Genomic DNA, 23,335 nt, shown 5'->3' with positions numbered 1-23,335 from the left:
TACCTCTAAAACGAATTCTGATGTCTCCCAATTTGGGTCGAACTTTTTAGTTTCTTTTCTCATGTAAAGGAAAAAAATGGTGATATTTTGAAGTGATTGTATGGGGAACCCCCCAGGGGAGCTCCAGGGGGTCTGCCACAAGGCATGGGTGGATCGGCCGTCCAAAGTTAGTGGGGGTCGGTCATACATTTGGACTCGATTGGAGCACTCTAAATGGGTCAAAGTGGGATTTTTCGTTCGACCCAAATTGGGGGACATCAGAATTCGTTTTAGAGGTATGGTTCCTTCGACAAAGTTTCTTATTTTGATCCCTAGAATACGATTTTCACAGAGCAATGAGCGATTTTTAAATCAACCCGCCCTAATATGTAAGCACAGCTCGTATCAGTGCTTTACACTATATTCTTAATTTTTGCTCACGCGATAATATTTTAGATCTGAGCAATTTTAGATTAGCATTATATGCTTTGTTGGCTGCCCGTATTCTATCATTGATTGCTACAGACATATATTGGTTGGCTGATTATGTATTGCCCAAGTAACATATTGGATACAATGTTTGAACATTTCTGCAGTTGGTTCAAAAGACCAAATATTACAATTTTTTTCATTAGTTAAAATCCATAACATCCGGGCGCTTCAGGGTGTTTACCTTTTAAAAGGCGTTTTAATCGCTGTTCTCGTGTTTGCTCCGAAATAAACTATCTCGACGGAAAAGATCCTTAGAGGAGAAATGAATACCCACTCCACCTGTCCCTCCGTATCTCTTGAATCCTCTCTCTTGCAATTGGCGATATTACCTGAGTGCTTCGAAAAATTTCCGGTCATCCACAATTTTATTATAAAGGGCCAAGCATCATTGTTGTTGACGCTAATGGAGAGTACCGAATTACAATATATAAGCAGACAACAAAGGTCACACTTCCAAGTTTTTTTTTTTTTTGTTTTTCGAACTCCATTTATTCCATACAATCTGTCATAACAATAACAATAAGTACTATTTTTACCTACAATTTAAATAAGAATAAAGTGGCTTGAAATAAGTTGATCCACAGTATCACTTCCTAGCTTGCGTTGGATTATATCTAGGCATTGTATATTCGCTATTAGGAATTTTAATTCGTCTGAAACAAAGCTCAAGTGTCTCCACAAGAGTTGGCTTCGAACTGTGCAAGCGTTCATAGAACTTTCCACTCTTCATTCGCAATACCCGTTTCGATGCAAGAAAGTTCATTAAAGGGATAACTGGTTACCAGCCAGAGAGTTAGGTAAACAGCTTTGGTTAGTGACTACATCACGATTTATATGGCTTTTGGAGCATTATCGACAAAAACTGTCCGACCAGCGAAAAAGACTACGTGGCAGGGCAAAGTCTAGATTTCGTATATGTAACTACAGTTCCAGAATTATGTTTAATAACAAAAAATAATTATTATATAATTCAATTATCGTAAAAGAAATTTTTGCAAATAATTTTTTTTATTAAAAAAAAGCTTCGCCAAATATTTTGCAAGTCATTTTCAGCACGTCAAGTTCGAGTAAATCTAAGATTGAGTTTTAATGCAATGTATAAATACAAATATGAAGAGATTAATCAAAGATTGCCTGCTGGCTATGATGTGCAAATTAGTGGGCTGCTGTCCGACGAACCTAAAACCAAAAAAAGAACTAAAAACAAAGCAAAAAACAAACAAAACCCAGCAAGAAACAAGAAAAGGCAAAATCACAAACCGCAATTAATAAAACATCTGCATTGCTTGTTTTACTATATTGTTTTTGCCTACAGCGTAGATGGGAATTTTTACGTTCAGTTTAATTATTTTAACAAATAAGCGCGAGAATGGAATTTTTGGTGCCCAGAATTTATTGCGCTTGTCTTTTTTCGGGTGAAAATTGTATATGGAATGTTTTGGTTTTGGTACTGGTTTTGATATATTTTTATTACGGGATTTTCCTTTCTAACTAATTTTTTATTTCTTACATTGGACCTGTTCTAAAGTTTCTTGAGTATCGTCACGTGAAATGAGTAATGTTCTCTATACATCAATATGAAGCAAAGAAAGGAGTTGGTCGCTCCAAAAGATACACCAAAGCCGAGAGTCAATCCGGATCTTCATCCAAAAAAGATTATGATTTGTATTTGGTGGGACTGGGAGGGCATGGTGCCCTGGAAAATGCTCGTAAAGAATGCCCCGGTCAACAAGGAGCTCACATTGCCCAGCTACATCGCGTGAATGAGGCTACTCGAATGAAAATACCTGATCGACATGGTCAACCCATACTACTTCAGGACAACGCCAGGGCCTATGTCGCGCAAGTTGTCAGAGCCGCCTGTGGTGAATGAGGCCGCCATGCGATTTGCCATCAAATCTTTTGGCGGCGACAAGACAAGTCACCCCGACCAGATGCCATATATCCTGTCATGCTGAAGGTAGGCGCAGAGTCCGTGACTGCAACCTTGAAGAAAATCTTCACTGCATTCCTGGCACTGGCCTGTCTTGAAGGATGGTGAGGATCGCCTTCATTCCTAAGGTTGGAAGAGATGACTACACCAGCCCCAAAAGCTTTAAACCCATCAGAATGACTTCCTTCATGAAAAGTCTCGAACGTCTAGTGAAATTGCGCATGCGTCAGAAATCGCTGAAGGCTCACCCTCTGTCTCCATTTCAGCATGCCTATCAAAGTGGAAAATCCTGCTAGTCGGCACTGCAAAACCTTGTTGCTAGGGTAGAGCTGGACATCGACAGGATGGACTACTCCTGGTGCTAGCATTCGTTCGATGCTATCCCAAAAGAATCATCACAGTGCGAGCAGAGGAAGATCTGCTGGTGTCATCCGGAGTTAATAGAGGCTGCCCCCAAGGCGGTGCGCTGTATCCATTGCCCTGGTGCATGGTGATCGATCCCCTGCTTGCCTGTTTGGTAACAGGCCTTCGCTATAACATAAACATAAACTCTGGATATGTTACTGTGCGAATGGGCGATCGGCAAACTCCACCAAGACTGCTATTGTCCTCTTCACAAGAAGGAGGAAACTTGATGGGCTCGTTCTGGCTAAGCTAAAATGGATCAGAAAGCTATTCAAAGAAATCAAATATCTTGGGGTAAATCTCGATAGTAAATTCCTTTGGAAGTCACACGTTGAAACAAAGACATCCAAAGGACTGACAGCCTTCTGGCAGTGCAAGGGGGATCTCTGACTGATTAGCTAGGATGGGCTCTGAGGCCAACTTCTTTGGCGCGGAGCCCGTTCCGCTACTCCCTTCTGCAGCCATCAAAGCCACGTTTAGCAAATGGGTTACTCTAACCCACAAACGAGCTTGGCAGGCTGAAAGAGGCTACAGATGGACTAAACTGAAGTTACCTGTCATGTCCGGCCGACTATCGCAAATCCGCCTGTCATTAAGCAGAAAGGACTGATGTCCTTGGCTCCTTGACAACACAAGATCTACTTAGATTTCTTCGAAAGTTGAGTAGATTTAAACAAAATTAAAAAGGGAACCTAGGAGCAGTACAATGAACTTAATTATGTCTGAGTGCTGTACTTGCTAGTCTGTTACGACAAAAAAAAATGTAGTTAGATGGAAATTTTTATTTTGAGCTCCATCGCTTCTCTGTTTTATGCTGCAGCTGTCACAAGTGTCAAATACGACTGAAGTACGACGATATATAAAGACAGGCGTCATGGAAGTTCTATTCGATTATATTTATTTATCGGTTTAGGTTCCAACTTGTAACATACATTCATATATACGCAAGTTGTTGTAGTTGATAAACCATCTAAACTATATATGTATATAAACAAATTTAATATTTTAATACTCATACATATTAACGCTCCATTGGGCTCCTTTATTAAAACCTTCGGTTGGACAACCGGGTGTGGCCTTCTTTCGTTCTTTTGAGTATTCTTTTCAAAAGGTTATATCCATAAATCGATGGAAAAGTAAATTTTAGGAAGCTACCTGCAAGCTCAGGGTGTTAGCTATAATAGAAATATGTGAAATTCACGTCCGTAGTCAAAAAAGTCTGGCCTGACACGGGTACCCAGCGGAGGGGTAGGTAGGTAGGTAGGTATATAAGGTGACAAGAATACCCCAGGTACTCTACAAGTAGCACTTACGTGCCGTTTTGACTACATAATGTGGACCACTACCTGAAAAAAAATTTAGGGAGGAGAGAAACCCGTCTACAGCCATCCAGTGCTGTTGATGTAGTGGAGGAGAGAAAAGGGATCTAGGCTGGAGAATTTCTTCAAGTTATCCCCAAAGGGCACGCTAAGGAATCTCAAGCGCCTAGCCGCCAGAGCCGGACATTTGCAGAGAAAGTGTTCCACAGTCTCTTTATCTGCAGGATCCCCACAGCTTCTGCAATAGGGGTTGTACGGAATTCCAAACTTCTCCGCATGAGTGCCGATCCACCCAGTGACCAGTGAACACCGCAATGAGTTTGGAAATTGAATGGCGGGGCATTCCCATCACCTTAAGCGTTCTGTTTCTATCGTATTGAGGCCATAGTGCTTTTGAAATAGCACACGTTGCGATAGACCTCCATCTGCCTTGCTCTTTTTTTAGAAAGACAATACCGATGTCTGAGAAAGGGACAGCTGGAACCGGTTCTGCCGACCCCTTCCTGGCAAGCTCATCAGAAATTTCATTTCCCTCTATATTCCTGTGCCCAGGAACCCAGATGAGGGAAATATTTCCTGCATGCTCGAGACGTTTCAGTTCCTCCTTACGGGAGTTCACGAGAAGGGAGCTGCAATACGGTGACGACAGTGCCTTGATTGCAGCTTAACTATCGGAAAAAATATTAATGTCTCCCTCCCAACAGCGATCCCGAAGCATTTTGCATGCCTGTAGGATCGCGAAAACCTCTGCTTGAAAAACGCTGTTTGTTTCCGGCAGTTTAAAGGAGACCGAAATGCTGGCAGATTTAGAGTAAACCCCGGCTCCCACTGCAGACTCCATTTTGGATCCGTCAGTGAAAACAGAGGCATCTATATCCGTACCGACTCTCCCCTCTTTCCAATCTTGCCTGCTCGGAAAGATAGCCCTAGCACAACCCTCAAAGCACAGTTTGCGGATAGAGAGGTCGGTGCGAATAACAGAGAAGGAAGGGGAGATCTGCTTCAAGATGCTACTATGTCCTACAGGAAGTTGTCTCCAAAGGCCAATCTCCTTCAGCCTAATAGCACTCTGAGCAGCAATGGATTTAGCCTGCAGATCCACAGGAAGTAAGTGCAGAATAACGTTGAGCGCAGCAGTGGGACATGTTCTACAGGCTCCAGTGATGCCCACACATGCAGTTCTCTGCACTCTCTCTAATTTAGTGGTGTTGTAGCCCTTCTGAAGAGCTATCCACCAACCGTATGTCAAAATTGGCAGAACCACTAAGTTGTACATCCAAAGTACGATACGTGGGTCGAGACCACATTTTTTGCCGAACATAGATTTACAGGCGTAGAAGGCTATATTGGCCTTCTTAACTCGATTCTCTATGTGCAGCTTCCAGTGGAGCTTGGGGTCAAGTATTGACTTCCGATGAAAGAGTCTAGGAAGCTTAAAAGGTGGAGGCTTATATTTTCTGGTGAATAGCATCAACTCCGTTTTGTCAGAGTTGACTCTGAGACCGCAACTGACAGCCCATCTACTGAGAATGGCCTTCCAAAATGTTAGTGGGGGTAAGTGCGAATAAAAACATCTCCAATGAAACCACTTTAGAATTTTTTTTTAAATTAAAAAAATCACTTTATAATGTTTTTTATTTAAGTTATTTTGGAATGTGAAGGGTTTCCGATGCGCTTTATAATATCTTAGCTTCTCAATCGAGCTCGAGACGTATGAGTGACTTTCACTCTTCTGAGTTTCTACTTGTGAATAAGTGCTTAGGAATACGAGTATATGCATGCGTATGTAAATATCAGATGCTTGATAACTACGTATCCGTTTGATGGCTAACATACATAATTACAACATCATTGGCAAAGGTAATTTACTTTGCTCGCTTGACATGACGCTAAGAACAGGTGTTTGGCGGATTTACTGCAAACCACATTGTACGACGAGTATCACTCTGTGGGCACCAAGACGGATTGGCGGCAATTGTCAGCTCTAGCTGGTGAATGCCCGCTTACTCATTGGCGATTTTATGATTTCATGATATTGCAAAGAAGCAGAAAATGGAACAAATTTGTATCCGCAACAAATAAATTCCTGATCAGCATAAAACTATTCAACGAAACAAAAGTATAAAATAATTAGAGGAAAGCCACTAGTTGGTTGATCACAAAATCTTGAACTTGGCCACTATTGCCATGTTGGCAGGGAAATTGCAGTGCATGTTTTGAACACAACATTCTGGCACATAAGTAAACTTTATGTTTATTAAGTGCCTTCAGTTAATTTAGCCATAGCAAAGTGTATATGCATAAGAATATATTTATAAATATGCATATTTATATGTATGAAATAGCGCATTGGAAAATTAATGAAAAGTTGAAAAATATTGACCTTCAATTAACGACGTTCAAATCGAAGTTAAGTAGCAATAGTGGCTAAAGGCTTTGTTGGCGGATTTTAATACCGGCTTAGTTAAATAGTGCAGCTGATAGTTCTATATATACCCACATACAAATGAATGTGTGTGTGTGTGTGTGTGTGAGTGTTCTTGACTAATTTGAACGCCTAGCATGCAATGCTATATTCTAAATTCGATATCATACTGGGTGCTTAAATACGTATGTTATTGTTGTTGTTGCCATATTAACAAGTAAATATGTATATGCTCGTACTTACATGTATTTATGAGCGCGTGTGCGAAAGAAATATTTTTCTTCAAATTAATTACGAAAATTGCGTAAACATTCACTTTTCAAGAAATCAATTAATGCTGGATACGGATACTAAATAAGTAATGTATTATTATTTATAATTATATAAATGTCATATTACTGTATTTTACATACTTGTAAATGAATCATGATATCATATGCCACAAGTGCGAATATTAGTTATCGCTAATTATCGCACTTTCGATTACTATTATTACGCAAATGAAACTGCGCAACCCGGCACATGTAGTAGAATTTTAAAAAATTATGAAAAAATTGGCGTGAGCGGTTATGTTAAAATTAAAAATAGGAATAATCGAGATATTTTGTGTAACTGCCTATTGCAGTCAACAGTGCCAAGAGTTGCACTAACAAGCAGTCTTGTATCTTAAGGCAATCGGCTCAGTGCACTTGCTTGCTCTCGGTTAGGTTAGATGATTGCAGGCGAAAGATTGAGGTCACATAGGTAGGTAGGTGGAATGGTTGAGGCCTCCCCTGCCGTTTTGAGACCTCCAACAGAAATATATCTACAGCCAGCCAGAGCTTTTGATGTATTAGAGAAGATTGATGGGATTTAGATTCGCGCACTGACTCTGACTGTCGAAGAAAGGAGCGCCCAGTGACATTAATCGTTTGGCTACCAAACCCTAATATTCACGGAGAAAGTGTGCAACAGTATCCTTCTCTGAAAAGTTCCCACACCTTCTGCAATAGGGACTAAATGGTAAACTCAGCTTTTCTGCGCGGCTGTTGGTTGTTCAGTGACTGATAAGCACAGCTACAAGTTTGGAAATTGAATGACGTAGAGTCCCCAGAACTATCTGCTTCCTGTGTCTATTGTACTTGTAATCGAAGAAATGGAGTTCCATCTGATCTATGCTTTCCTGAGAAATAAGTTGTGCAATTCCACTTTAACAACAGTCAGGGGAATGCCGATGACCGGGTGGGAGACCTCTGACACTAATTCAGTCCCCTTCCTGGCGAGCTCATCAGCAATTTCATTTCCTTCTGTGTTCCTCCTTACAGAAGTTGGCCAGTTGGGATCTGTACCATGGTGTCGTCAGTACCTTGATCGCACCTTGAACTCATAATCTTGTGAAAAAATTTAGGACGTTGTGAGATCATTAAGCTTGAAAAAGGAGAATTAAAAACACAATGGTCAAATAATAATTGGCCGATGATATTACGAATACTCCCAAGTCAGATAATATCCAAGCGGGATATCTCCTCAGTTGTTGTAATGGAAGTTGATGCTAAAATAATTCCACCGCATCATGTTGTTGTTCGTGTATGTTGAGACACTTTGCAGACAACGTCTGGTTAAGATCCTCACCATTAAAAAGAGTTGCGACAATGACTGACTTGGAAACTTTCCGACTTCGATCCACCATAAGCCAAGAGAAACCCCACTCTCCTTGCACGGACAAGCCACCTCAAATATGCCTTGCATAGCCACTGGGCAATGCTTCCAATTGTTACATCCCGTCCAAACCTCTAATGAGGGAATGAGGTAAGAGAAGAATCTGCGTGGGCCTAACAGTCATTATTATTAACCAAAACGCTACAATATGAATTACTTCAATAAGGACAGCGCTTTCAACTCTCGGCAGGTGTTTAAAAAAATTTAAAAATCTCCGAACAGCATTATTGATTTTATAATAGTTTCGTCTTTAGGCGATAAGACACATAGTTTACAATCGAGATCGAGTTCTATCTGATCGTGTGCTACCCACAAAAACACACGTTGGCCTCAGTGTGACAGAAGCAGAATACTTCAAGTGCTCGGGATCTCCGGCCATTCAATTTCCGAACTCATAGTGATGTTCACCGGCCACTGGGAGATCGGAACTCATGCGCAGAAGCTTGAATTTTCGTACAACCCCTTTGCAGAAGCTGTGAGGATCCGGCAGAAAAAGAGACTGTTGAACACTTTAATTGCAAATGTCTAGCGCCTAGGAGCATGACGTTGCTTAGTATGCCTTTTGGTATAGAGATTCCCTGTCTCTGTTCCAACACATCAACAGCACACGTTGGCTGTAGATGATTTATCTTTCTTTAAGTTTTGTAGTTTTTCGCAAGGTGCTACTTGTAATGTGCCTGTAGTACTCTTACTACCTAACCTACCTGCCAACCTAAACAAATTTAACAAGCGTAAAATGATGATTGATTAAATGACAAGCCTTACAGAATATTTTGAGTGCTGAATGTCATTGGTAACTCTGACAGCTGCTGGAACAAAATAATGGAAAAAACTATCATTGCTATCTGGTCACCCGTTGCATTTTTATGGCTTAAATGCCCTATTACAATCTGTTATTAAATTTATTAAGCAGTTAAAAATAATAACAACAAAAATAGGTTTAGTTTACTCTGAGTCTTCCTCAAAGTTTGTCGCGCTCCATTGGAAAAAAGAAAGCAGCAAGAGTTGTATGGCCCCTGCGCGGTAAGTTCAATACTTTCTCTCCAATAGTTTCTCAAAATCAACTAAGAAAGTTAAAAAACTCTTCATTCTACTTACCCGCACATTGCCGACAGAGATGATACCTCAATGAGGAATATTTCTAGAATAAAATAATCAGGATTTTGTATTAAATAGGTTATGTGGCTGGCTAAGCGATTTTTTCGCGATTTTATTTTGAGTCACAGGCTTTCAATATTTGTAGTAGTTTCCTCATCTCCTTTAAGAATCTGAAAATAACTATCATTTATAAAACAGGAAGCCATTACAAGACTTTCATAAACAGTCTGATCCTAGCCATTAAAGGTTAAAAAATACGCTACAATAAATAACACAGATTAGGCCATTTTACCGTTAAAGACCAAACAGAGAAAGTCAACAAATAATTATTTTTTGAAATGAGTGCGTTTCTATGTACGTATTTAAGAATTTACATGGCAAATTACATACATTTGCACATTCATATGTATATATTTTAATACACAAGGTGGCACAAAATTAATCAAAAAGCAAAATCAAACAATTTTGTTTTTGAAAAACTTTTTAACTACATATATAAAAAAATATTTGCAGTGATGGATAACTTACCTGTCAGGACTATTTGTAAACTGCAGTTATCTATTTCAAAGTTGCATTTGCAAAAATTATAAATCTTCCGTTAGGGTGACTAATTTTGTGCCACCTTATTTTTCATCAACTATCTCTTTGCATTCCCCATTCATGTTTGCCTGCATAAATTTGATAAATACTTTTACACGTGCATACCCATTTACGAGTAGCTATAAATTTGTACAGCCTTATTAGTAGCAATTACTTTCAGTAATTGTTTTTTTATTTATTTTTGTTTTTGTGTATAATTTTTTATAATAATCTATTCTCTCTATTTATGCATTGTGTCATTGATGTTAATGAAAACATTTCAACTTTCAAACTTTTTTGCTACACATCTCATTTTTTCCTGCTGTTACTAATAAATTTTCAATGTGCCTAAGTGCTTATTATTGATTAATTCGTACATAATGAGAGCTGATTTATACAAATACTATACGTACATATTTTATTTGAATGTCAGTTCCAACATCATTTCATTTCCATTGCAAATTAGGTAAATGCTCATTAACGAGTGGGTAGCCTAAAATAAGACGACGGCCGTTCTCGCAATGAAAACTGCTGTATAATTTTTTTAAAGAAGCAAAATGAAGCAAAAAAACCAAACACAAATACACCCGTTCAATTGAATTATGAATAAAAATATTATACAATACCTGTACATACTTATAATGTATGTGAGCACGTAAAACTTGCATTAATTAAATAGTATAAATTTAATACGAAGTGCAACACCTTTCGCATGCGCCAAGTTGAGCCCAACTTCCAACTGCCAGATGTGCTACTAACTAGAACTCGTAATCCCGCCACCGCCCCCGCCGTCACCAGGCCGTTATACAAGTAACAGCCATCTGTGCAGCCAGCTGAGGAAGTGGCGATTGATTTTGCTTATTGATAGCAGTAGTAGCTCACACCACCCTGTAGGGAAATGCGGCAGAGCCGAGCTGGTACGCTAAGTGATGAGATAAGTTTTAGTATGTTTTGCATTATTTCTTCGATAGTTCCAAACCAGTATGAAAATATATATGAGGTGCTAATCTGGCACTGTTGCAATAGTAGGTAGGGTAGAATACACAAGTTTACAACAAAAACCAAATCCAAGTACCAGACCCTACAAATTCTTTATGAAATGCTCGCTGCATCTGAAAATCTACATCTCAATTAAGTTTGTACGAGGGGTGCCTTGCATATGTCGGGATTTGGCAACCCTGGTGTTGCAATCTGGCAACTGACAGCTGTATCGCAAAGTTTGACATTTTTTGGCTTTTACTTACTCAGAACGTTTTGAAATACCAGCGCTATTTGTGTTGTTTACAGTAACTTAAAAGATTCATCTCGGTCCAAAAATGGAATTAAATCGTGAACATTTTCGTGCGATTATTTTTTACAACTTTCGACGTGGATTAACTCAGCAACATTGCATGGATGAACTTAATTCATTTTTTGGCAATGAAGCTCTATCAAGGACCAGTGTTTATCGGTGGTATGGTGAATTCAATCGTGGTCGTAGTTCACTCCAAGACGAATTTCGTGAAGGTCGTCCAAAATCAGTTGTTGTTCCGAAAACCATTGATGCTGTGCGCGAACTGATATTGCAAGATCGTCATGTGACCTATCGTGAGATTGAGACAATCTTAGGCATTAGTGGGACCAGCATACATTCAATATTGCATAAACATTTGACTGTCAAAAAAATTTGTTCGTGTTGGATCCCACACAATTTGTCAATCGCTCAAAAAAAGGCTCGTGTCGATTGGTCGAAGGAAATGCTCAAAAAATACGATCGTGGGGCTTCGAAACACGTCTATGACATCGTGACAGGTGATGAATCATGGATTTAGGCGTATGAGCCCGAAAGTAAGCAGCAGTCGACTGTATGGGTGTTTCAAGATGAGCCAAATCCAAAAAAAGTTGTTCACGCACGAAGCATTTCCAAGCAAATGGTCGCTGTTTTTTCGGAAAAACTGGACATGTCGCAACCGTACCACTAGAACAACGCAGAACAGTAAATTCTGAGTGGCACACAACCATTTGTTTGCCAGTTGTCTTCCAAGAAATTAGGAAAACCAATCGCCAAAGACGGATCACTCTTCACCAGGACAATGCGAGCTCTCACACATCGGCTCAAACAACTGCATTTTTGAGCACCCAAAACATCGAATTAATGGGTCATCCGCCGTATAGTCCTGACTTGGCACCGAATGACTTCTTTTTATTCCCGTACGTAAAAAACAAACTGAGAGGTCAACGTTTTTCGACACCTGAAGAAGCGGTTGCGGCATTCAGAATGCATGTTTTGGAGGTACCTCATTCATTTTGTTCTCTAATCCCGACATATAAAAGGCACCCCTCGTATTGTAATTATTTCAAAGGTTTTTGTTAGCTCGTCGTTCATCTTTGATACCTGCCTTCTTAGGTTAGGTTAAGTTTTTGTGACAGTGGGGTTAGAGTAGCCAACTCACTTAGACCAAGTAAGTCTATTGTGGTACCACTGTGTAACACGACTCTCTTATGAAGCGTAGGATAGATTTTATCCCAACACCGGATAGTTCCGTGAGAGAGTCAAAATGGTATTTCTTCGAATCTTCGAAGCACTGCAAAAAATAATTTTTTTTTATCTTGTTCAGCTCCTCCTTCGATGTTGTCCTTATCTCGTCAATCGTAGCGTAGTGCCATCCTTTCATGGGCCTCTTCAGTTTCGGGAACAAGAAAAATTCACACTGGGACTGATCTGGAGAATACGGTTGCTGTGGCATCATTAGTGTGTGGTTTTTGGCCAAAAGGCGCGCACAAGCAACTATGTGCAGGGCCCAAATCATTGAAAAAAAATCGAATGGCACGACCCAATTGATAAATCTAGGTCCTCAGCAACTTCGCTAATGGTGATTCGACGATTGGCCAATACCATTTTCTTCACTTCATCAATTTTTTCGTCTGTTATTGAAGTGTTCGGGCGGCCGGCACTCTTTTCATCGTTCACATCTTTTCGGCCTTCCAAATTAGCTTCTCCGTATGACGCAGTCAACATTCCAAATGCATCCGCGCACTTAATTTCGTTTTTCAGGCAAAAACACCAGAAAACTTAAAAAAAATTCATAAAAACTTCAAATTGCTCACAAATCCACCAAATTCGTCAAATTTGGTTCCCAGCGACTACTGGATTTTCGCGGACCCGAAAAAATGGTCGCTAGCAAGAAATTTCGCTCAAATGAAGAGGTTATCGCTGAAACTAAGGCCAATTTTGAGGCAAAACATAAATAGTTCTACAAAAGTGGTGTTGGAATGTTAAAATTGAGTTTAAGGTACTTGACCACCTTATAAGTTTCAAAAAATTAAATTTTTTTTTTACATTTTTTCAATCCTTATACTTTTAAAAATCATCACCTGAAACTGTTTTTTTAAATTCGAATTCTAACAAAGTGAAATCAGTGAAAATGTGCAGGCGCATCCTGCACTCATTACTTGCTGACTCAGCTGAAAGAAAATAGCAAGTTTTAACTTTAAACGCGTTTTTCCAGAAATTACTTTTTTTCGAATGGCGGACACTTTATCTCCGAAACTGCTTAGCCGATTTTAATGATTTTGGTCTTGTTTTATTTGTTAAGATGTTTTGTATGCCAATTTACCACATTTTGCAAAAAAAAAGTTAATAAAGTATTGCTAAGCATAACATTGTGAAAAACAGGGGTGTTTTCTTAACTTTTTTTCAAACATCCGCCATTTTTTTATTATTTTTTTTTTTTGTCAGTTTGTGGTAAATTCTCACGCAAGGAACCTTCCTTTTGAAAATTTTGTTTCTCTCTTTTGTTTTAGAATTACCATTTCTAAGATTAACTGTCCGCCGCAAGACATGATTTTCTTCAGGCCTCGACTTTGGCGCCTCCTGGATATATGTTAAAAAAAGAAATTTTAATAAATCAATTTTTTTTTTGTATTATATAAGCTCTAAATAAAAATTTAAAAAAAAATTTATTTTAATATATTATACAGAACATGAAAAAAAAATTATTGAATATGTTGTACTTTTTAGCTTTCCAAGGTGGTCAAGTACCTTAAACAACAAAAAACGTGTTTTCTTTGTTAGGCCCGGGACTTTTCCGCCCATGTGTTATGAAGAAATCAGCAGAATCAGCCATCGATACAGCAGACGGCTTGCTTCAAAGACGTATAAAAATATTTATGTCTCGTAATATGTAATGAACTCCGCTGTGCATTCATACGCAAAGCTAAAATTTTGTAATTATAAATATTTTTTGTCGGGACAGACTAGCAAGTGCAGCACTTAGACACACTTAAATCCATTGTACTGCACTAGGATTCCCTTTTTAATTTTCTTTAAATCTACTCCACTTCCGAAGAACTCTGAGCAGATCTTGTGGTGCCAAGGAGCCAAGGTGGTCGCTTCTTAACACATCAGTGCCAAAGACCTCAAGCCTGATTCGACCGAAGGTCGGGCAGACGTACGAAAAGTGGTCCGCCGTCTCATCTTCCTCTCCATATGCTTGTCAGAATGCACTGGCTGAGATGCACACCTTTTTCATATGCCTTGCCCATAGAAAGTGGCCCGTCATCAGTCCAACCAGCCACCTACAGTCCCCTCTGTTTAGTGACAGGAGGAACTGCGACAGTCGGTCGGACATGACAGGTAACCTCAGTTTTGTTCATAGTAAAATAGTATTAAATCTAATTTGTTTTTTTTTTTTTTTTTTATTTTACTGATTTGTAGAAAATTAAACCGGAGCGCATTGCCATCGCGACGGCTTTGCGAAAGAAACTTTGACATTTTGTTTTTCACGTAATGAAAGATTTTCCAGTAATACAAAACAAACTGTTTTTTCGCAAAGTGATTCACAACTCGGGCTAAACATTTTCTCGACTAGTTCAGGTTTTCCCTGCAGGGTATACATATATTTTTATACATACCTTCATGTATCATATCTTTATATGCTTAGTAAGTAGAAGTAAATGCATTCTAGATGATTTTTCCGTTTTAAATTTTTACCTTTCAAGAGCAGCAGCAAATGCAAATACATGCATAAATATTAGAGATCGTAATATATAATTGCGCATAGATTCCTTTTTAAGTCTTTGGCCGAGGTTATCTTCTAAGTTATGGTGTCTAAGTTAATTTTGTCCCACCAAATGGACGGCCAGGAGACAGTGAAGCATTTTCATTTCAGCAGAAATGCACTCTGTGGTCTCGCCTTGCCTTCCGACTGGTGGCTAATAATACATAAAATGTTTCTCTCATCTGATGATTCATGTCCACAGTGGGCGTCGAACCTGGGATTAATCGAATTCGAACACCCATAAACCCACTCAGCTACGACGGCCGCCAAGAAATAATAAAGAAATATAATTTAAAAAAATTACAATTACAGCAACAATTACAAGATTAGAAGCAAACAGATATACGAGTATATGAATAACAATAAAAAATTAACAATTGCAACAACAGCCACAGCTTTGTCTGCCACAGCACGCTTTTGCATAAGAATTTCGTGATTTAATACCGTTTGCTCGTGCTAATATAAATATCACGGGCTTATCGTTTCGAATGTTTGCTGCTTATATGTAATGGGTTATGCCCACGCCTACTAGCGTACACAAGGGTATTATAAATTTATTCACATAACGGTTGTATGTAGCGGCATAAAGAAATCGGCAAAGATATAGATGGACACATATTTATATTATATAAGCACATAAACTAAAATGCTCAGAATGATTAGGGCAGTCCGTTTAGCTATTTCCGTCCGCCTATACGAGCGCACGATAACTCGACCAAAAATTAATATATTTAAATGAAACGTGCAAATACCATCTAACTCTTTGCTCAAGGTACCTACTATAGTTCGGTAATGAATATGAGCGAATTTAGTGTATAACACGCCCAACTACCGAGGATCGTTTGAAAAGTCCGTGCAGAAATAAAAAGTACTTTATTGTTTGGGGTATACCTTTTTAATTTTGGGCATAGTCTCCTCTCTCGTGTTAAAAATAGTTCGTGATACATGAATTTGCGAGTTTTAATAAACTGTTTGAACTTTTGTCGGTAATATCCTTCAGAGGTGAAAAGCATGGTGATCCCCGGCAGTCTTAACGAGTTTTGCTTAGAGCAGGACATTGGCAAAGGAGGTGTTCAACGTACCCCTTTCTTCTTCGCATTAGTTACACGCATCGTTCTGGATCAATCCTAATTTCGCTGTGCGATATAGAGTGAGACAATGCCCCGTCATTACTCCAACCAATATTTTACATTCCTTCCTTGAGAGTGAAGGAAAATAAAGTTGTTTGTATTCGTGCTGCAAGTTCGTGGCATTATTTTGACAATGCTGTGGGAGATCGATGCTTTCCATATGGACTTGGCTTCCAGAATTAGTTACTCGTCTAGTTCAGTCTTCAGAAGTGAGAGTGAGGGATATACCCTATGACCAGAAAGTACCGAGAATGTTTAAATAAAACAAAACAGAGTTCAATTTCAGGCAAATTTATTTTATCTCCTTCAAAATATGATCCGTCTGAAGCAACACACATGTGCCAACGTTTAACCCAGACCTCCATGCGCCCTTGGTAGGCCGACGAAGGGATGGCCTTCAGCTCCTTCGTCGCATTCTCTTTAATTTGCTCTATCGACTGAAATCTCCTTCCACGAAGTGGTAACTTCAACTTGGGAAATAAAAAGAAGTCGCACGGAGACATATCAGGTGAATACGCTGCTTGCACGATGGTATTTCCGGCCTGCCTTAGCAAGCTCGTCAACTCTCTCATTTCCTTCTATTCCCTTGTGTCCTGTTACGCAGTAAAGTATGACCTGCCTTTTCCCGGAACTTGTACATTTTGGATCTACAGTGTTGCATGCATTCCAAGCTAGTCATTGCAGCCATTATTACTTTAATAGCAGCTTGACTATCGATGAAGATGCTTGTGCGAGCTGCTGGGTTACAGCATAGATCTCAGCTTGAAATATGTTACAGTGATTAGGAACCCTGAAAACATTTTGGAGATCAAACTGCCGAATCTTTATTTAGATCCGACATAAATATCATTGCGATCGGCTATAAGCCACGCCACTTCTTAATTGCTAAGAAGTCCGTCTGATGTTACAAGCTACAATTCTCATTGCTTATAGGATTGTTTGATTCCAAATATGAACAGCCATTCTAAATTTCGGACCGAATTTAGCACTTCCTTACTTGTTTTAAATCTTTTTTTTTCATTTTTTACTGTTCATTGTTAATGACATAAATAATTTTGTATTTTTTATTATTTTTTATTTTATAACAATTGGAACAAAAAATATGAGTAAGCGCCTGTCTTAGAAAAAAGAAAATATTTTATTATGTTATTTGCTTTTATTAATGGTTTTTTCTTTTTTTTTTGTAATAAATAGAATCTATTTTTTTGCTAAGAGTATATTTATTTTCATAGTGATATTGCATTGGTGCACAATGGATAGAATAAAAAGGTGACGCCGCTTGTGTTACCGCTATTTTGCTCTCAGCGAATTTGACAGAATCGCTGTGTGTTTGACGTCACATTTGTGCAATTTATTCGTGTGTTTGTTGTTCTTCTTCTTGCATTTTTGTTCGCATGTTCACATTTCTCTCTGCACCGGTGCGTTGTCGCGCCTCTCTGAAGGCCGCAATCTTGTATTATACTAAATCATTCTCGGTAGTAAGACGAAAATAGCACTCAAGCAACATATTATCTATTGCACTTTATCATATTCCTTATTATCTATTTAAAATTTAGCCTCTTCAGAAATAAATCTGCGAAAATTGTTGGGAATTAGAGAGCTAGATATTCATTCAACATCGTACCTCAATGAAGCCGGCTTTCCAACATCAATTGCTCTGAATGCACCCACGACAAGCAGCTATAGATTTTCTTTCGATGAGGCTTATTCAAACCATGACCTCATATCTGGACCTTCTATAGATTATGTTAAAAAACCTGAATTAAAACAAGAATATCAGGTGGAGGCCACTAATTTCACTGTTAAGACATACATATGTATCTGTCATACTGTCAGCTGTCATTTTGATGGAAGGATCAAATGTTAAGGAAATAACATCAAAATACAAAATTGGCTGATGCTAAAAGACATTTAGTAGAAGGTGTATAGTAGATGTGGGGTGAAAAATTACTAGTAAGCAATGTCGCAAGCTACCTATTTTCAATCAGACCTTTAGAGATTGAGCGCGCCACGAATTTAGCCTCCTACGCCCCTCGATGGGATCAATACCAACCAAAAGAAGTTGCATTAAATAACTACAACACTAAGACTTACTGGTAAGTGTTATTACTAATTATAAAACAATGTATGAAAATATAGTTCATACTCCTCTAAAAAAAGTAGCTTTACAAATTTAAGTTTCAAACTTCGTGCGAAATAAACAAAACTCAACAAAATTTTCATCAAAATGTCACAGCTTTTAATTTGAATTTTCAGAACTTCAAATCAAGTACGTAGTTTTATAACCCATTGAATTTTGGTACAAAAAAGTTTAAGCTTTAAGTGAGCCGAAAAGCGCACTGATTTTTGAAAAGTATTATTTTCATCTTACTATATGATATGATTTTTATATATACAAATTGTCAACAGCTGTAAATAAATTGTATGTTTATATACAAGGTGAAGTCCAAAATAAATAAGCTAAAATAGAAACGACAGGAGCTTTGTTCTGACAACTTCGAGTTCATTTCTTCAAAAGAGTGCCCTTTGAACTCGATACACTGTTTTGCGCAATCTAAAAGCTTTTCGAAATAGTGTTTCAGATTATTGACCAGGATGTCACTTTTGGTTGGCCTCTATGGACGCAAAACGTTTTCATTCCATGGCCAAATGCATTTTTCCTAATAGGAAGTCACAGGGAACCATATCAGGCAAATACGGTGAGTGATTGATGGTTAAAATGCGATTTCTAGTCAAAAAATCAATCACAAGAGTGGATCGATGAGATGGTGCATTATCATGCAAAAAGCGCCAGCTTCGCCTTCGTGGTATTGCGGACAAATTCGACGAATGCGATACAACAAACGCTTATAATCTCCCATATAGACAATTGCATTGACGGTTAGGCCCCTTGGCTCGAACTATTTGTGGACAATAAGTTCTCGTCTTTTCTCGCCTCTTTAATGAGGTCCTTCGAATGTTGAATTCTGAGAAAATGCTGGTCCTCAGTTAACTTGTGCGGAATGAAACGTGCACAGACCTTTCGTAAGCCCAAATGATCTGTTACAATGCGATAAATCGATGTTTTAGAGATATTTAAGTCCGATTCCATAAATTTCGACGATGATTTCGGTTCGTTTTTGATAAATTTATGAACAATTTCGAAGGAGTTTTTAGTTATTAATGATTTTGGGCGGCCCATATGTTCATTGTCATTTATCACAACCATCTGTGAAATATGTAAACCACTCATGAACTCTGACACAAGATAGACAATCATCACCCTAAACTTGTTTCATCAATTCAAATGTTTCGGTAAACGTTTCACCGATTTTTAAACAAAATTTGATATTAGCTCTTTGTTCGAAGCTCATTTTTGTACCGATGACACAAACATACTGACACTTGAGACGCAATAACTTCGCTTCCGCTGAACCGAATGTCACCAAGCTTTCACTAGAAGTCAGCTAGGGATGTAACTTCCAACGCACAACTTCATTAGAACTCATTTTTAAAACATCAGTCTTGTTTATTTTGAACTTCACCTTGTAGGTTTGAATTTAAGATTTTTCACTAAGAGCTCTCTACTCCACATCATTAAGAAATTATATGTTAATTTATGCACAAATTATTTTAAAAACTTGTGTGTATTTTTTAATTTCGAAAAAAGGTATGATACTGAATGAGGGTGAAGGAAAACAATATTTTAAATATTTTACTAAAACAAAAAACTTATAAATTAAACTTTTTTATTCATTATAACTCGTTCTCGACCTGACTCTATTCCTCATGCAAATTCTCATTACTTTCTTTAAATTGCTTTTCACGACGCTTGTTCTTTGTTACTGTCTCATCCATATCCACATTATCGATCGGAACCGTCTCATATACGAAGCGTTTTATTGAGGACTTAAATAATAATGACCTTAATATCTGGCAACTCTGAATGGGGTTGCGGGCTCAAGATAGTTTAGCCAGCGTCCACTATGTCCAAATGGTCAGATGTCTAACCGCAGCGAATAAAGTCAGACGATTTGCCGAGGCCGTCAGTGTAGACTTAATGTAAGTACAAACATAGTGATCAATTTCTGACAATTTAGGATATTAGCTTGGAAATCGAAACCATGCTTTGAAAGAAAGTCAAAAATCTTAACATTAACTTTAGCATAAATTACATATTCAGCGAACGAGTTTAGAGCCATTAGTAGAGATTCTATAAGTTTTCAATATATCACAAGCCCTTTTCTGGGTATTGTATAAAATGCCCTCGTATAGCCCAAGGCTAGTATCCTATGGAGTTTAGTGAGGAGATTTTCCACATTATTAAGTGAGATTCCATGCACATATGCAATGAGTTCATACACTCAACGTCTACTCAAGAAAATGGGCCCTGCCAAACTTCTTCTTCTTCTAGCGAAGTCAACAATGCATCCACTTTATAGGTAGGGTCCATGATAAGATAAGCCACATCATCAGTATAGGTATGGCCACAGCAATGAGAGTTACAAGCAAAAATATTGTAATAATGTAAAAAATGATTACCTCGCCACTAAAACGTTCACGACCCTCCTCCCTCAATGATAGAGTGGAAATGAGACGTCGTCGACAGAGAGAGCCCATTCATGTACATATATGCAGATGGCTCAAAGTGTGGATAAGTTGGGCGAAGATCAAGAATGATAGAAACAAGGTTTCGCCCATCAGAGAGAGCTTGACGTCACATTTGCCGAGTTGTGCAGCGTTGCCAACCATTTGCTCTTCGCAATAAATTTAGTGCCTTCTTTATATATCAAAATGCGAAAATTTTTAAGTTGGTGTTTGTTTCTTATTTTTAATTTACAGCTACCAAAACTACAAGTTAAAAAACAGCTTTATTATTAAACAAAAAAAAGTTTAAAAAAGGTCATTCTGAGAAGATTCTAGTGCTAATGAAAATTTGTTGAATCTTATAAAATTTGATATTTGGAAAGTGCAAATTTAATTTTTTGCTCCTTTTAAGGTTATGCAAGAATATTAAATCTTGTTCTCTCAACTCTTCTTAATATTTGAAACCTTTTTACATATCTTAAAAAGCGGTTGAATTTACTGAATGCGAATCAAAACCATAGAGGTGTACCATAATCATTTCGTCCGGTCCTCAATCCTTAGTGGGACATAGATCATCAAGAGGTGTATTCACAGTAAAAATAAGCAACAAAATACCAGAAAATACTGAAGAAACCATACGATATTTTTACAAAAAGAGTACCTTATCTTGTTACTTAACCTCAAATATATCAAAAAAGTCGTTTTCTTAACAAAAAACTCATAAATTAAATTGTTCATAACCACAACACATTTATTTAAAAAACGCACATTTTAAAGACAATTCGTCACATATACAAAGTTCTTTAAGTAATTCAATAAAAATTTGGACTTTTATTTTCTTTAAATGGGCGTTTTAGTGCGTTTTTATATCCAAGGCTAGGAAAAACTGCAGTAGCGGGAGAGAGGTTTGATTGCTGAAAGCGGAAGAACACCATCAACAACTATAATCGCGGGCAATACGACCATATGTTAAAAAAAAGTAAAGCTAAATAAAACTGAGTGAACTATTGAACTAATTAAAAAAAAACGTATATTTTACAAAATTATAAACATTACATTTTCATTAGAACAGGCTAGAAAAATGTCATGAAGAAAGAACTAAAACTCCGAGACTAAATAACAGATGCTAATGCCAAAGCAAGTTACGAAAATGGGGATCTTGCCATACTGGTGCTAATATGACGTAACTCATTGTCAAATTCGCTGAGCGCAAAGTAACGGTATCACAATAATCGCCATTTCATCGTTCTTTCCATCATGGGCGAAGATGTATATTCCGAACATCTCCCCGACTATTGCAATGCTCAACTGGTAGCCATAATAATTAAAGTACTATAGTAGTAATTAAAGAGATCGCTCCCAAGCAGACAATATCAAACTTCCGAGTCTATTGCAGCCATGACAAAACTCTTCATAAAATAGCCATTAACAATTGTTTTCATATTTTCATTAAAAATGAAAGGCTGCTTTGAAAAGACGTGTACAATCGAATAATGGTTCCCGGTTAACCGCCTGTGCCATTTCTTTGATTGGTTTGGCTCAATGAATTGGCAAATGCTAACTAAATATTGTATTAATACTATAAAGCAATTGCTTAAATCTTTTTTATTGATCTAATCTCTCAATCCGCGAAATTGGAAATAAAAACTATTCAATTCAATGCGTAAGAATGATAAAAAATAAAATAGTTTGCAAATAACTGTTTCTTTTTTTTGCATTCACATATAAATACACACACGTACATATACTCGTACACACAGATCTGCATGCGCGTATATTTCTGCTTCTTACAAAAAAAAACGTGTTTACCAGAAATTTACATAAGCAATTTAATGCAGACAGGTTCAAATTTAATTCAGAACTTCCGTTTCAACTGACTCACGCCCTCTCTAAAAGCCGCTCTCAATCGACTGTTTAAATAAATTGCAGTTAGGTAAGTTAAAGTGTAACGCACTCAAGTGACAATTTCGAACACGTTTCGAAAAATATTTTCATAAATCTGGTGACAATTATTCATGTATGTGTGTGTGCCTGTGTTACTGATAACGAGCTCATCGTCCATGTCATTTGTCAGTACATTTAAAAAAAATCAAATCGAATTATGGCAGCACAATTTCATTTATTTCAAACTGAAGTTAATTCAGAAAACTCAAGGCATCTGTGCTACGCGTACATTGAACTTTTCTTCGCATTCACTTCGGTCTAGTTTTTTATTTATCTGTGTTGCTTTACTTTTGATTAGCAATTCTATATTAATATATTCATATGTAGCATAGGTAAATCCGCAATATGACAGCTTGTCAAAACCCTTTTACCTAAAATTCGAACTTTTCTGCGACGTTCTCATTATGTACATACGTATTTATATTTTCGAACACGAGGGTCGGCAATATACTTGCCGGCCTAATGAAAAACAATGTATAAAAAACAGAGGTTGCCTGTAAAGTCGGTTTACTGACGATAGTTTAACGTGACAACGACATAAGAAAATACTGATGTAATGGTTGCAATTTTCAAAAGAAAATTTAAATTTTATTTGGCCGATTGTGCGTCTTTGTCGTTCGTTCCGCGCTCTCTCTTGCAGTTCAAGCAAGGGAACGAAGCATGAGCAAGATAACGACGCATTTTTTGGTGCGTGCAGCCGGCTACATCGAATTATAAGACGTTATCAC

This window comes from Anastrepha ludens, chromosome 4, assembly GCF_028408465.1.
Source record: "Anastrepha ludens isolate Willacy chromosome 4, idAnaLude1.1, whole genome shotgun sequence".
NCBI lineage: Eukaryota > Metazoa > Arthropoda > Insecta > Diptera > Tephritidae > Anastrepha > Anastrepha ludens.
The sequence above is the reverse complement of the archived record's forward strand: the minus strand, read 5'-3'. Positions refer to the sequence as shown.